Here is a 15190-nt window from a genome sequence, read left to right as displayed (position 1 = left end):
GCCTTGGCAGCACTGGGAGGGTGATGGGGGGAGCAGGGATGCTGGGCGCAAGCGGGCAGCACCAGGCAGCGCATCCCCATCAGCCCGGACCGGTTCACCCGTGCGGAGCCGGGGACGAGCTTGGCGGGGCGGGCTGGAGGCAAGCCGGGCAAAAGGAGCGTTTTTCGGCCCCTTAATTCTGGTTTTCATCAAAATAGGTCTTTGCTGAAATTGCACAGGCCTTTGGAGAGCTTTTGATCCAAACTGGCATGTATTATTATATACCATGTTTCCATAGGGTATTGGACATCGTGAGAGCAAAACCGTGGATGGGAGGTTGTCCGTGCCACGCAAAAAAGCAGCACAGGGCACAGCCGTACCCCAGTGATGCCGAGAAACGTTGGTTCGCCTCTGGGGCTGAGAAAAAAATAGAAAGAAAAAGATGTAAAACACGAGCAATTCAAAACTTTATTGTAAATGACGTCAGGAGTTGGTGTAGCCCCGCTATTGGAGTCCGCAAAAGCCAGATTGACTCCTGAAAGGCAGTTTGGAGTCGTTACTGTTAATAAGCATGTGCTCTTCCAGGGGCTGCTCCGTTCGGAGCTGCTTGGATGGCATCCAGTCCAGGGGTTTTATTGCAATTCCACTTGATTGCCGAGATTAGATGACAACTCATTCTCTACGCTTAGGGAGCTTCAGAAACAAGCGTCGCAACGTGAAAAATGTCAGTCGGTCTCGTGCTATGGAAAAGTCGTATTGACCTCGGCGTGGGGTTTCAAATATTACACCCACTGCTGTCAGAGGAGAGCAGGGCAGATAATCCTCTCGGCCTTTTATCCTTACAAATTGGGAGAATGCTGCTTTTTTTTTTTTTTTGCCTTTTTTTTTTTTGCCTTTTTTTTCCTTTTTTTTTGCCTTTTTTTTTGCCCTTTTTTTTTTGCCTTTTTTTTTTTTTTACCGCAAGACATGAGCAGACCTGATCACGCATTGGGGGGGAAAAGAGGCCAAATTCTCCTTCCACCGGCGGTGCTGCAGGCAGGAGCAGCCCAGCACTTTGCCAGGGCAGGGCCTGATCCTGCTCTGCTGCAAAATCAGCCCCAGCTGCCTCGAAGGCAGCGGGGTGGCTCTGGATTTACTCCGGTGTAACAGGGAGCGGGCTGCTGGTGGGGAGGATGTGTGCCTTTGATATTGTAACCTAAAACTGGCAGCTTTCCCTGCTCTGGCAGGAGTTTAGAAACATTGCCATATGAGCTGGTTTTCCAGAGAGGCCTGAAAATGCAATCCATTATCTGATATTTTGTAGCAGCTTTTTTAATTAAGGCTTTGGCTAAAGGGCTGATTAAAGAGGTGTGTGGGTTTTTGGTCCTTAGGGACTTGGCACATCCCCTCGTCTGTCACCCTTCTGCAACTACAAGACTCACTTTTCCTCCCGTGTCATTTTCGGAGCGAAGCCTTTTTTTTTTTTTTTTTTTTTTCTTTCCCTTTCTAGCCTTTTTTTTGTTCCCCCCCCCCCCCCCACCAGAGGTGCAGATAAATCATTATAGTCTCCGCTCAGCTTGTCTCCTTCTCCCGTAGCCCAACTTCTGTGCGCTACTGGCTGGTGCGGCGCGGAGGGGGCGTGAGCAGCGCGGCTCTGTGCCTGTGGTCAGTAATGAAGACTTCTCTTTTTATACACAGATTACGGAGGAACTGCACAGGGCCAGACGGCAGCTCTTAATTTCCCGACTTTTTTTTAATTTTTCAGCCCTCGCAGAGGAGAATGCAGCCTCCCCCCCCGGCCGACTTATAATGAGGTGAGTAGACACCCTTTTGTCATTTAAGGCTTGCTCCCTGATGTCATGTAAATATTATTTTTGTTTGGGCGAAGGATGAGGGAGGGGGGGGGAAGGAGAATGTGCTGTTTGCCACATGTCAGCGTTGGGGGGTTCGTACCTCCGCTCCAGTGATTTCCTAGGGTTTGCTCACCTCAGTAATCCGCCTTGCCGAAGGCTCCTGCGTTTTCGCTCTGCAAAGTCCCTTTAACACAACTTTTCTTCCCCCCCCCCCCTCCCCTTCCCCTTTCTTGCTCATTCAATGACTCAACGAGGTTTGTCAGAGTTAAAAAATGATGCTCCTTTGCTGCAAAGTAGTTGGGCTATTTGTGTCATCCCGGAACTTTCGAAGCAAAATCGCTGGCACCCCCTTTCCCCCCACCCCAAGGCTAAAGCTGCCCCCGGTTTGCAGCGGGTGATGCCCGGACACCCCCCCCCCTCCTCCGGCCCGGGCTGGGGGCTGCTCCCGGTGACACCCCCCCCGCAGAACCGGGCTCCGCTTTCCTCCTGTCACGGGCTGCGATGTCCCACCTCTGCCGGGAAAGTGTCGCCTCTGCCCCGGCGGGGTGACCCCCGGGAGACAAGGAGTTAATCCAGCTCCCCCCCCCCCCCCCCAACCCCGACTTCAGCTGCAAAAAATATGAAGTGAGGACAGATCTGCTCATCTGCTGAGCAGAGAACTTGCCTTTGATGTCGGTCCTTCCTTTCCTCCTTCTCTTTTTTTTTTTTTTCCCCCTCCTCCCCCCCCCCTTAACCCTTCTGCCGGTGCTCGCTGCCTCCCGGGTGCCTTTACGGACCCCCCCCCCCCCCCCCTTCCTCCAGGAGTATCGTGTGCGGGGCGGAGGGGCGCGGACACGCAGGGACACCCTGGGGTGCTGCCATCTCCCCACCCGTCTGCTCCCCCCCCCCATCCCCGGGCTGTGCATACCCCGGGAGCGCCCACACCCCCCCACACCCCCCCCCCACATCCCCCTCGGCGGGGAGCGGTGGCCGGAGCAGGGGGGTCGCGATCGAGCTGTCACCTGGGGTGGCCGAGCCGCTGCACTGTGTGTCCCCCCACCCCGGGGGTGCAGAGGGCTGAGCCCGGTCGTGTTGCTGCTTTTTTTTTTTTTTTTTTTTTTTTTTTTTGGGGGGGGGGGGTGTTTAACCCCTTTTCTTCACCGGCGGAGAAAAGCGCTGCTGCCGCTTTAAGGCAGAAGTCCCTTTAAGCGACTTTCCATTTGCTGCTTTGGAGAGCTGAGAATTTGGTTTCCCAGATTTCCTTTGAATTGTGTGCAGTAGTCAGAGGGAGTTTAAAAACGAAACAAACAAAAAAAAAAAAAAAAAATCCTGCACGCTCAGGAAACCTTCAGCAGCAGCAGCAAGATGCGGGGAGAAAGGGAAAAAAGTGAGATTTAGGGGGGGGAAAAAAAAAAAGTCATCTGCTACCGTTTCCCTTCGCCTTCCAGCTCCCGTTCTCTTCTCCCTGCGTGGGGAGCGGAGGAACGGGGCAGTGGCCGTGGGGAAGCCTCCCCACGGGACACGGGGGGGGGCCGGGAGATGGCTGCACCCCAGGGGTACCGGGGGGGGTCCGCACCCACCCGCACCGGGCACCGATGGGGTTAACAGCCCTCGCCAGCTGGGGAGCATCATAAACTGCAGCCGTGCCCCACCAAATTAATTTGCACTTTCTTTTCCTAATGTTTGGTCTGGGAAGAACAAGAAGAAAAAAAGAAAAGTTGGGGGAAAAAAAAAAAAAAAGGAGGAAAAAGAGGGGAAAAAAAGCCCCTAAATAAATAAGCAGCCTGGAAGGGGGCTGGGGGAAGGCTCTGTTTCCTCAATTAGCTGGGACTTGCCTTCTCTTGACGAACGGAAGGCAGCGTGTTTTAGCCTCTGGATTTGTGGAGCTTTCTCAAAGTGCCAAGTCTGGTTATACGGGGACTTTGGAGGGTTAGGTGGAGGAATCCGAGTCGCGCTCTGCTCCGTTAACTCCTTCGGGGCTGAGCGGCTTTGGAAACCTGGGCCTGGCAGTGCAAAACGAACCGGCAACCCCGTCAGGAGGGAGGGGTTTGGTACCCGCGCGCTCGGGAGAGGTGGTTTCCCCGGCCGGGACCTCGCCGGGCTGGGGGTTCACCTGCGCGAGGTGCGCTGACGGAGAGATGCCGTGGGGACGGACGGACCTTGGGATGCGTTGAGCGTATTTGTCATAGTTGTTAGCGGGCGACTGGCGAGATGGCGGTCAAAGAGGAACTTTTGGGGTTGTGCAGAAGGTCGGGACGTATCAGCGGTCCTTGTGCTTGGGAGGGGAGGATGAGGATGCGGTCGGCTTGCGGTGAGGTGCCGGCATCGCAGCGCGTCACACCTGCGCTGTATCATCCCGTACCCTGCAGCATCGCTCTCGCGGTCAGCAGACGTCGTACAAGCAGTAATGGCAGGAATTGCTTTTGGCACCGTAAAAATACAGTCGTATTTTGGGATAAATGCAAAAACTGGCTACGCATCCCCACCAGCCAGCAGCTTTGGAGAGAGTCGTCCTCCCCAGGCTGGTGCAGGGAAGATGCTCTCCGGCAGAACAGTCACCTGTGTTGTAAGTCGGCCAGGGTACGCGGGGAAATGCCTTCGCCTGTACGGGGAAAAAAAGCTCCTGGGCGTTTAGAACTCACATCCCAATCTGTTCTGTCCTTGGAAAGGAGGCCCTGGCCGTGCACGGAGGTGGGATGTCTCGATGTGGTTCCTGCTGACCTGCCGTGCCTTTGCCCGGAGACGTCGGTCCCCGTCACACCCCGTGCCAGCACTGCTGGCGCCGGCCCCCCCATCAAGCCACTGAGCTGTACGGGCAAGCGCAGGCAGCACAGGAGGGGCTCTCACCTGCCTGCGCCTGGCAGGGAAGCCTGCCCACCTCATAGTCACACTAAGGCTCCTTTACCCCTCATTCGAAGCATAAAGGGGCCTTAAAAAGGAAGCAAAAGTAACTTAAATTTAATTTACACTCACTTAGAGACCTCTTTACGTGGCTAGAGGAGCATAAAGGGGCCTTAATGTAGCTGGGAATCAGCCCCTGAAGGTATCTGCGCCTGACTGCTGGGCATTCATTTTGCAGAAGCTCACCTCAGGCTGCGATCCAGCTTTTAATTCCTCAACCCAGATCCGCTGACGTACGGGGAGCAAGAGCATCGGCACTGGTGGGGTTAGGTCTCATTTACACACACGTAAGCGACATCAGAGTTGGGCTTCCAAGGACTAACTTGCAGGGAGCATAGTCTCGGCTTGCCAACACGTCTGTGCCAGCCTCGGTCTCTCCATCGTCCTCCTGGGATCAAGTGAAAGGATTTCCCAGTTTAAATTCCCACTCCGGCATGGGAAGGGACTCTCCTCTCCCTCCTGCCGAAGAGCAGAGCGCGGGGGAGGAGAGGCTGGATGACTCACGGAGGGGGGATGACGATGGTGTTCCTTGTCACTTAACTCACATGGACGCAGCTTCCCGGGAAGTCTGAGCCTGCCCTCGCCTTTCTGTTGTCGCAAACAAAGCGAAGATTGATGCGCTGTGCACTGCACGGGGGAAAACGCATCGCGGCCGCGCACCCCGGGAGACACCGCAGAGTCATTTGGAGTTTGCCAGGTCCCCTACGAATCCCAGCTGCCGGCTGGCCGGAGCCCCTGCGGCAAATCACTGCCGAGGCGCTGCTGGCTTTAAAGCCTTAACACCCCCATCGCAGCCCGGGGAAGGGCAGTGGTCCCCAAGCCATGGAGCAGCATCCCCCGTGACACCAGGAATCCCCGTGCCACCCTGTCACGGGCTCTCTGCGTCCTGGAGGAGCTGGAAGAAGCAATGTCCAACGCCAGGTTTGGTGAACCTGAGCCAGGATTCGAGGAAAGCCGGCTCGTGCGGCTTGGCAGGACGGCTGGGAGGGAAGATTTGAGACTCGTGCGGACTGCTCCTCTGCACCCCGGGCGGCTGGGGCACTCCTGCTCACCCGCACGCGTGGCGTGAGTTTTCCAGGGTAACACCCATCGGGCGTGCGAGAGCCGGGGTCTCCCTTTGGAGCATCGCCTGGGGGTACGGGGATCCCACGTCTCTGCTTGTCTGTAGCCCTCAAAGGCCTTGGGGCAAAGAGCCGGTGCACGAAGCCACAGGTGGAAGAGGCTGAAACCAAGAACTTGATGTAACTCAGAAAAGGACGGGGCATTCATTTCTAAGAAAATCATCTAGATTTATCACAACTCCGGTTCTGAAGGGAATATTCAACCTGGAGCTTTAGGGCTGTAGTCAATGATGACCAGAGGCAGCACTCCCATGGGCAGGGTCCCGCTTGGGGCTGCCCACCCTTCCTTCGCTATGGGACGCTCTCAGAGACACAGGGACAGACAAGACGGCCTGAGGTCTGACCCTTTCTCACCATTCCCGTGCTCGCAGGGTCGCTGGCAGCAGCCCTCTCCACCGCACAGCAGGATGCAGGAGCGTGCGTTTTGCTCTGCGAGGACGCGCGTCCCTCCTTCCTCCAGGGTCCTGCAAACGTAGAAACGAAATCCAGCAGGGAAGGACCAGCGCTCATGCTGTCCCCTGTGTTTTCTTTTGGTTTTTAATCTGTTTTTTTTAAATCTTTGGTTTTAAACACGTGTAATAGTCACCTGTTCCTGAGCTGGCAGGGCCGGCTGGCGGGGAGCGGGGTCAGGACCACGGCACACGAGTGCCGGGCGCTGGCAGGGCGGCAGGCAGGTATTTGCGCTGCGTTTTGGCCTCCTTGCAAGCCCGGCCTCCCCCGTGCCAACCCTTGCTGCCTGCCCACCTGCCTTCCAGGCAGCGCTCTGAAATCTGCCCGGCACCGACTCCTTCTCCTTTCGTGGCTTTGCCCGCTGGCGAGGTTTTTTCCATCCCTGCGTTACCCGCCGGCTCTGTCCCTGTGCACGGGACGGGTTGCCGGAGCCCACGGGAAGGAGCCGGGCACGGTCGTGTCCCCAGGTGCAATGCACGGTGAACTGCAGGACCCAAACCAGCTCATCGTCCCCGAGCACCGATAGAGATCTCCTTCGGAAGGCATGTGAAAAATGCAGCTGTGGGCGGCCACCGGTGTCCCCGTAAAAAAAGAGCCCGATCTATTTTTGGTTTGGATCTGCTGCTTTTTAATTAAGGGGGACCGCCTGCCCCCTCCCCATGGCCGCGCGGAGCTGCCCAGACAAACGGGGTGGCAGGAATTATTTAACGCCCCTTCCTGTCAAGCTGTCATGTTTAATTAGCACCCTCCCTCCCCGGCCCAGGTTAAAACCAGGCTGCAATAACAGCAGGTACTGGCCCGGGGCTTCCCGCTCAGCAACACCTCCAAAATACCTCCCGGGGAGGGCAGCGTACGGGGACCCCCGCATTCCTCCCGGCCGTGGACCGGTTGCATCGGGGCTGCCCGGACGAAGGGCTGGCTGCAGGCTCCGAGCTGGCGATGCTCGGGAGCCCTGCGAGGGGGAAGGGCTGCTCTCCAGCCCCGTACAGCCACGGGGGGATGATGAGCTAAAGCAGCTTTGCCTGCCGCATCTGAAACAGCCGCATCTGCGCAGCCAAGAGATGCGAACTGCTCCTACGGACGTCTCCTGCCAGCCCGGAGCTGTTGGGGCAACGCTGCCGCATTCGTTTGGCACCGGCTGGCTGGTGGTGCCTCTCCGGGCGGTTCTAATGTCTCCCTGGATCGGGCATCCCCTGTCCCCGGCAGATGCAGAAAGTTGGCCGAAAGCACGGGCCCTGGCAAGCCTGGGCTCTTCGGAGGAAGAGGAGGAAGAGGCAGGCTGGGCTGCAGAGGATGAGAAGCAACCCTGTGCTCTCCTGGTACTTATCAGCGGCCAGGAAACAAATTTTTCTAATTGATAGCAATCCGCAGGATTTTACAGAGTGGAGGGAAGGCCGGTGGTCTCTCAGGCGTGCTGTGAAACCGGACAACATCCAGACCCGATGGACGGAGCGGAGCTGACCTGCCTTGGCCGGCTCCGGTCCAATAACTCGCTTGTGTTTGCATTTAATTACAAACGTTAAAAAAGCCCTTTCTTTTCACAACAACAAAGCCTTGAACCACACTTCAAAGTTGGGTTTCTGGGACAGTTGCATACCTTTTAAAAATAGCCCTCTGAGCGATGCCAAGTGCTAAATGGATTGCAGAGGGCAGGTCCCCCACGTGGGGCTTCAAACAAGCCAGCCAGCACTGCTGCCTGCTCGGCTGCTGCCTGCTCGGCTGCTGCCTGCCGCTGCCGCCGCTCCCCCCGAGACCCTCGCGAAGGGGTTCCGGGTGTTGCATGGAAAGCAGCTCTGCTTTCCTTCTCTTGGGCTTTTCTGCACGGGCATCGCAAACCGGGAGACGGCAAGGCTGCAAGCTGCCGGGCAAAACCCTTGGAGAGTGTTTGGGACCGGCGTGGAAGTGCCCACCTGAGCTGACACGCCGGTTGGGAGGCAGCGATTTATCATCTGGGAAGTTAGAATCGGAATATCTGTGGCAGGGAAAAGGCTGGAGGGGAAACTGAGGCAGCGCTGGTTCGGGTCTGGGTGTCCTCCCGCGCTGTGTCTCTCCTCTGGGACCCTTCTGGCTTCTGAGGAGTCTCCCGGCCCTTCAGCCCAACCTTGGTGCTACTCGTGGTAAAGTGTCCCCAGAGCTGATGGCTGGGCCAGCTGTGGTTTAGGGTCTTTTTACTCTAAAATGAGGAAGTTGTTTTCTCCCCTGAACATTTTTCTAAGCGTCGACTGAGTTTATTTTCTCCCTTGCCCGTTGGCAACGCGGAAATGATAATATACAGAGTGGGAAAGAGGAGGTCTGTAGCAAAAAGAGCCCAGTTCTCACGGCGATTAACCGAGATAAATACAAATCCACCCAGCAGCACTGACGTGTCCTGGCTCGGAGCATCCTTGTCCCTTCCGCAACCTCCCTCGGCAGCGCCGCTGCCGTGCTTGGGAAGGCAGGAGGCATTTATTTGTCGTAGATTTTAGGCAGGGGCTGCGTCCCCAGAGCCTGGAGCCAGCCCAGAAAGGGCAGGTTGTCCAAAGTCAAGGTGGAAACTTTGAAGAGGGGGTTTCCTACTGCGAGGAAGCAGAAAGCGCATCTCTGAGGAGCTGAGATGCGGGGCTGGGAGCTGAGGATTTGCTTCAAGCAAATTTGTTGCATTTTTCTGGGGTAGCATCTCTTCGCCTGCCTTACCTGATGGGCACCTGGGAGCTGTTGATGGAGATGAGGGCGGTTGACCCGCGCCATGAAACAAGGCATCACATCTCTTCCCCCTTCGGCTTTCCCAGAGGCAGAACCAGGGAGGATGAGATCCGGTGAGATGTCAGCAGCATCCCGCAGCATCCTTCGGTGCTTTGGGAATCGCTGTGGCCGATATCCTTGAGGCCCTCAGGGCCAGGCCAGCACCGTTCGGATGCTCCCACCCCGGGCTGCGTCCCGCAGCGTCACCCATTCCCGTCACGGCGGGGGGTGCTGCTCTTTTCCTCTGCGGAGAAATGCCGCCTGGGCTGGGGCTCCTCCGTAAAGCCCTGCAAACCCAGCGGAAGCAAATTGCTACCTACCGGAGACGAAACCCGGCTCCCAGGGCAAAGGAGACTGCGTTTAACTCCAGGAAAAGCTCTTTGTGTCAGAAGCGTGCTTTTCTTGGACTGCTCCGCTGTATTTATGCAGGCTGGTATGTGGGGAGTAATTAGAACCTCATCCCGAGTACTTGACGAGCGTGTTTTCCATTCTAGATGTTGACAGGTCAGGCTATCCGGCCGTCCCTCTGTGCCTAAAAATGTTGACATTTTATCTTTGCTGAAACCAAAACAAGGGCCCGGGAAGTTCTTGGACCGGAGAGAGCGATGCTGCTTATTCACAGCACTGCCGGTGCCACGCGTGGTGCTTGACACGCGTGTGAAAACGCCGGGCTCCCTGTGCCCACACCTAACGCCGCCGGGGCGATGGGAGAAGCCGGCGCAGGCGTCGGTGCGGAGGGGCTGGGGCTGTCCCGGCTGCCGGGGGACTTGGCAGAAGGACGCAGGACGGAGCAGAGCACGCAGGGCTGGGGGGGACGGGCTGGGGGGCGGTTTGCCTGGATGAGGCTGGCCAGGAGCAAGGACAAGCTGCTCCCACCCCGAGCGGGGATTTGGGCACCTCGGAGCAGCCGCCGGAGAGTCCACGCTGCTCCGAGTGGAAGCGGGAAGAGGCGGGTGCTTCAAACCTCCGGACCGTGGATTTCACTAAAAACCTGGTGTGTAACCTGACAGGAGAGAGACGTGAGGGTGCTGAGGATGCGCTCGCTCTTATCTCCCTAAAGCACCTCGTAAAACCTGCAGGAAACACCCAGGAGGCCGCTTGGGCTGGAAAAGCTTGCGGAGCTGTTGGAGGAGGTTTCGGGGAGTTCACGCAGCCCCGAGCGGTTGAACTAAAACGACCTCATTTCAGGTGATTCGTGAGCTGACGCCGAAAGGAGAGCCCATCCAGAGCTGTCCCCTCTGCCCTCGCCCACCACGGTCCCAGTGTCCCAGCCCACACCTCGGGTGTCCCTTCCCACCCCTCCGAAGCTGGAAAAGCCCCCGGAGGACACACCAGAAGGGCTGGGTTAGTTGCCCGGTGTGGGATGCCTGTTCTTCAGCAAATGAATTAATCAAGGGGAGGAGAAGGAGCGCCCTGGGGTGGGAGCACCCCCAAACTCTGCCCGTGCATCCTGGTGACCGGGGGGACGGGATGCTGGATGGAGGGGATGGGCTGGAAGGAGTTGGGCCGGCTGCAAGCGAGACCGGTGGCCACGGCATCGCTCCCATCCCGCTGATCCCCACATTTCGCAGCAGCCCCGCTCCTGTTTCAGGCCACCGCTCGCTGCCGGAGCATCATGTTGGGGAAGGAGGGATATTTTCCTTCTCCACGTTTGCCTTCCATGCAAACCAGCCCTACCGTGTAATGTTTCTCATTTCCTCTATACATTAATGAAGGCTCAAAGTGAAAAGCTGCACACTTAGGCTGACCTAACCCCGAGCTAAGCCAGCAGCCGGAGGGACACAATGAGCCGGCTGTTCGGACCTCGCTGGCACCGGCTCCTTGTCTGCTCCTAACACAATGGTGTTTTCCTTGGCCGGCGTTCAGAGGCGCGGGAGGGAGATGGTGACAGGGAGGATTCCCACGTCTCCCCGGCGAAACCGCCCGACCCCGTGGCGTTGTGCTGCCGGGATGTGCCGCGGAGCCCATCCTTGCCGGTGCGACCCTGCGGTGCTGGCTGTCTCCGAAGGGTGCGGGGAGACAGGCAGCGCGGCCGAACGCGGCACGAGGCGTTGCCAGCGGAGGAACCAGCGCCAGCATCGGTGTGCGCAGGGTCTCTGTGTCATCCATCCCGTTGGCATTTGCTTGGAAATTTTTTAAAAATACTAAATTTAGTGGTGGAGCATTGCTCTTGAAATGGAAAACGTGGGCTTTTTTTTGGTCCATTTGCTCAGCTGACACTAATCACCGAATAGCTCCAGCAGCTCACACCTGCATTTTGGGGTAATAAACCCTTTTTCCGTAATATTCCCCCCAGCTCTGCAGCAAGTGATGTGCTTCTCCATAGCGTTTCCACGAAGACCGGTGTTTTATTTCATATAAAGTCCTTCTGAACACCTTTCGGTGGCCTCTTCTCCCTCTGGGCCAGGGAAACATTCCGTTGCCATTTATCGAGCCACAGCGGAGGGGACCGCGGTGGGTGCACGTACGGCGCCGGGCAGATCTCATACGCGTTGCTTTTCCATCAGCTCAGCACACGACGGGGGCACGGGCACAACGAGAGGCAGCAACCCATCGCGGGCTTGCAGAGCCCGTCACCGCGTTGGGCATCTGCCGTGTTATTTATATAAATTCAAGCCCTATTCCACCTGCGCGCGCCGCGGCTGGGGGATCTCCTCCCGAGGAGGTAAAGGCTTTAATGAAAACCTGCTCTAGCTGTCGGTGCGAGCGTTGGGGTCAAGCACTGGCTGTTCACGGCCTCGGACTCTGCTCAGGGCGAGAGCAGGTGAGCTGCGATCCCGACCCTGCATTCCCTGGCTGCTCCGGCAGCGATGCTGCGTGCCGGGGAGCGGTGCCAGGTCCCCTCTCGTCGCCACGCGAGGGGCACGGCTTCTCACCCCCGTGCTTCGTCAGCTTCTGGCTGGGAGTCTGAAGCCCTTTTCCTGCCAGCCTCTGCCTGCCTCAGTTGCAAGCGAGGAATTGTGAGCTAGGAATTGGGAGCTAGGAATTGGGAGCTAGGAATTGGGAGCTAGGAATTGGGAGCAAGGGATTGCTAGCGAGGGATTGCGAGCGAGGGATTGCGAGCGAGGGATTGCGAGCGAGGGATTGCGAGCGAGGGATTGGGAGCTAGGAATTGCGAGCTAGGAATTGGGAGCGAGGAATTGCGAGCGAGGAATTGCGAGCGAGGAATTGCGAGCGAGGAATTGCGAGCGAGGAATTGCGAGCGAGGTGGGTGTTTCCCAGAGCATCCTGGAGGGATCCCTTCCTTCAGCTCGCTGCTTTTCACTCTTCAGGATTTTTATTTTTTTTAAATTTGGAAGCGGCATAAAGCGATGCTGCAGCTGCCTGCAGCTGCCGCACAGGTTGGCACAGCAGTAACCCACAGCGAATCTCCAACAGCAAAGCGCCCGGGGTCACGCGTGAGCCGGAGCAGTGAGCCCGGGGCTTGTCACGGGGCTCCCACAGGAGCAAGGTGCGAAGATGCCAAGAGCTTAGGGATGAGCTTTAAGTGTGGTTTTAGTGCAAAAACTACGAGAATCCAGTTCAATCTGTCCAGCTGGTTGAAGAGCAGGGTAAAAGGGGATCCATTACAGCCCGAAATACCCCCGGAGGGAAGGCACCGGGCGGCAGCGGCTCTCCCATCGCACGCGCTGCGGCATCGCTGGCTCCGCCGCCAAAGCTGCAGGCTGAGCGATTCAAGCAGGAAGGTTTTGAGAAGCGGGGATAATTAATTTTGGAAGAGATTACGAAAGCTGTGGTGAATTCTCTGTCACTTCGAGAGCCCAAAGCAGACTCTGGACGCTGGTGTAAAATATCTGCTTTCATTCAACCGCAAGCTCTCGGGGCGAGGCCAGAATCCCTCGGTGAGACTTTTCTGGCCAGCGCCGTGCTGGAAACCAGTGACTGGCTGATCAGAGGGAAGAGTAGTAATCTTAATTTATCACATACTTTTCATCCCAAAGCACTTCCACAGTCCGAGCGATCTGTGCTGCCAGCTGTTTGCAGCAATCCTTTCAGCTACCCGAGCTGAAACGTTTCCTGGGCTGTGACGCAGCGAGGGCTGTCGGGAGGCAGAGGCAGGTTCCTCTGAAAAAATCTCTTTTTCCAGTAGAGAGAAATCCTTCCTGGGAGATGCACAAGCCAGACAGATGGAGCTCCCCGGACGGGAACGTCGGCCGGGGAGAGTTTCACAACCCTGAGTTCATGGCGAGGTCCTTGGGATGGTTACAGGGCTCACACGGCGTGGATCCGGTCTGCATCCCGATGGATTTTGCAATATACCATCCCTCCCACGGCCGTCAGGGCGTCGCTGCCGGCAGCCCTGGCTCGCAGGAGGAGAGAGACGGGAAATTTTGCAGCATCAAAAGCCACTGCGCTTTGCACAAGCAGCCCCGAGACAGTGGCACCAGCGATGCAAGGGCTCAGCTTGCGGAGAATATTTCAATGCAGCCCTGCATCCCGGTCGGGATGGCTTCTCCGTGGGGCTGGATAAACCCTCCAGGCCAGGAATGGCATGTCTGAGCATTACTCAGCGTCGGAAATCGAGGTCTTAGCCCTGTTCGCCCATGACAGGTCTAAGCTGGGACTTAGTTTCTGCAGCTCGGGTTAAACGGGAGCTGCACACCCCAATGGGTGCCGCGGGAGCTGCACACCCCGATGGGTGCCGCGGGAGATGCACACCCCGATGGGTGCCGGGGGAGATGCACACCCCGATGGGTGCCGCGGGAGATGCACACCCCGATGGGTGCCGCGGGAGATGCACACCCCGATGGGTGCTGTGGGAGATGCACACCCCAATGGGGCCGTGGGAGCTGCACACCCCAATGGGGCCGTGGGAGATGCACACCCCGATGGGTGCTGTGGGAGATGCACACCCTGATGGGTGCCGTGGGAGATGCACACCCCAATGGGGCCATGGGAGATGCACACCCCATGGGTGCTGCGGGAGATGCACACCCCGATGGGTGCTGCGGGAGATGCACACCCCGATGGGTGGTGCGGGAGATGCACACCCCGATGGGTGCCGGGGGAGATGCACACCCCGATGGGTGCCGGGGGAGATGCACACCCCAATGGTACGGTCCTCTCTCTGGGCAGGCAGGAGATCATGTCCCTGCCGCTCCTCCCAGCCCCGATCCCACCCCACCATGGCTTCGGCCGCATCCAGCACCAGCCTCCTGACTTTGCAGCTTTCGAAGCGATTCCCTGGGCAGCTGCCCCCCGTTTCCTCCCAGGCCTCGCTGGGGACTTACATGAAAAGGTCATTTATAAAACCTGACATTTTGTTTCATTGCAAATGCCCCGTCGAGGGCCGGGCTTGAACTCCGCTTTTATTCCACACGGCTCCTATTTATTTCTCGGATGGATTAGTAAATCGTGGCTGTCACTAAACATTAGCCCGGCTGTTTCATCAGCTCTCCCTCTTGCAAGCTGACAGTTCATTAGAGCAGGATACCCATCAGGATGCTGCCGTCGCCTCGCCCTCTGAGCACAGCTTTTCTTCCAGGCTCGGCCGTGCCTCACGCCATCCCGACCAGCTGGAGAAATGCAAGCAGCAATGAGTTAAAACTAACAAAAATAAAAGGCTCCCCAGGTAACAACTCCTTATCCGGTTATCATTTCCAGCAAAGCCAATGGAAAGCATGAATTACGCGAAAGGGGACGGTTATCAGCAGTTTTCGGGCGGAGGGAGGGTTGGTACAATTCGGGGTTTGTGCATCGGCGGGGGGGCTGCACGGTAGCCCCCTTTGAAAGGTTTCGTGCCCTCTCTCAATTCCTAAGTAAACCTCTCGTCCCCCTGTCAGCTTTGATTTGTAACCGTACTCGTGGCATCTGGTTTTCATATGAAGGGTGGAATACAGGGGATGCTGTCTGCTCGCTTCTGCCCAGAGCTATTCATCTGGGGCCGGCTAGCCAGAGAAAAAAAAAAAAAAAAAAGTTCCTGAAAGGCACTAATCATTGCGGAGGCGGAGGGCAGAGAAAGGATCTGCTGTCCCTGCGTGCTGCAGGATGCGAAATGAGGGGCGGGAGGGTGAGGAGGGGCCGCAGCCCACCCGGATCCAGGCTCTGCTGCAGCCCCTGCCCGCGTTCGGGGACCGGGATGGTGAAGGCAGAGGAAAGGATGGGTTTGCAGAGGGGATATTGCCAAGGACTGGCGCTACGTGCACATGGCACATGCTTTTGTGGCACACCTGCCCCCCGATTTGTCCCCAGCGTCCTTTCTCCGTG

General features: G+C 57.4%; 1 protein-coding gene across 9 annotated transcripts in view; it reads left to right on the top strand.

Moving 5' to 3' along the window:
* The window catches only part of ZNF469 (zinc finger protein 469), a 154556-nt gene that overhangs the window by 102622 nt on the left and 36744 nt on the right, over positions 1-15190 (top strand). For 6 of the 9 annotated variants that reach the window (XM_075765747.1, XM_075765749.1, XM_075765743.1 and 3 more), the window contains one exon: positions 1724-1772. The gene's annotated coding sequence lies outside the window, so the exon portion shown is untranslated. Of the gene's footprint in view, positions 1-1554; positions 1624-1656; positions 1773-15190 lie in introns of all 9 variants that reach the window. The other 3 variants (XM_075765748.1, XM_075765744.1, XM_075765745.1) reach the window with 2 other exon arrangements.

This window comes from Balearica regulorum, chromosome 13 (genome assembly GCF_011004875.1).
Source record: "Balearica regulorum gibbericeps isolate bBalReg1 chromosome 13, bBalReg1.pri, whole genome shotgun sequence".
NCBI lineage: Eukaryota > Metazoa > Chordata > Aves > Gruiformes > Gruidae > Balearica > Balearica regulorum.
Note: the sequence above shows the minus strand (reverse complement) of the source record. Positions and strands in the feature narration are given on the sequence as shown.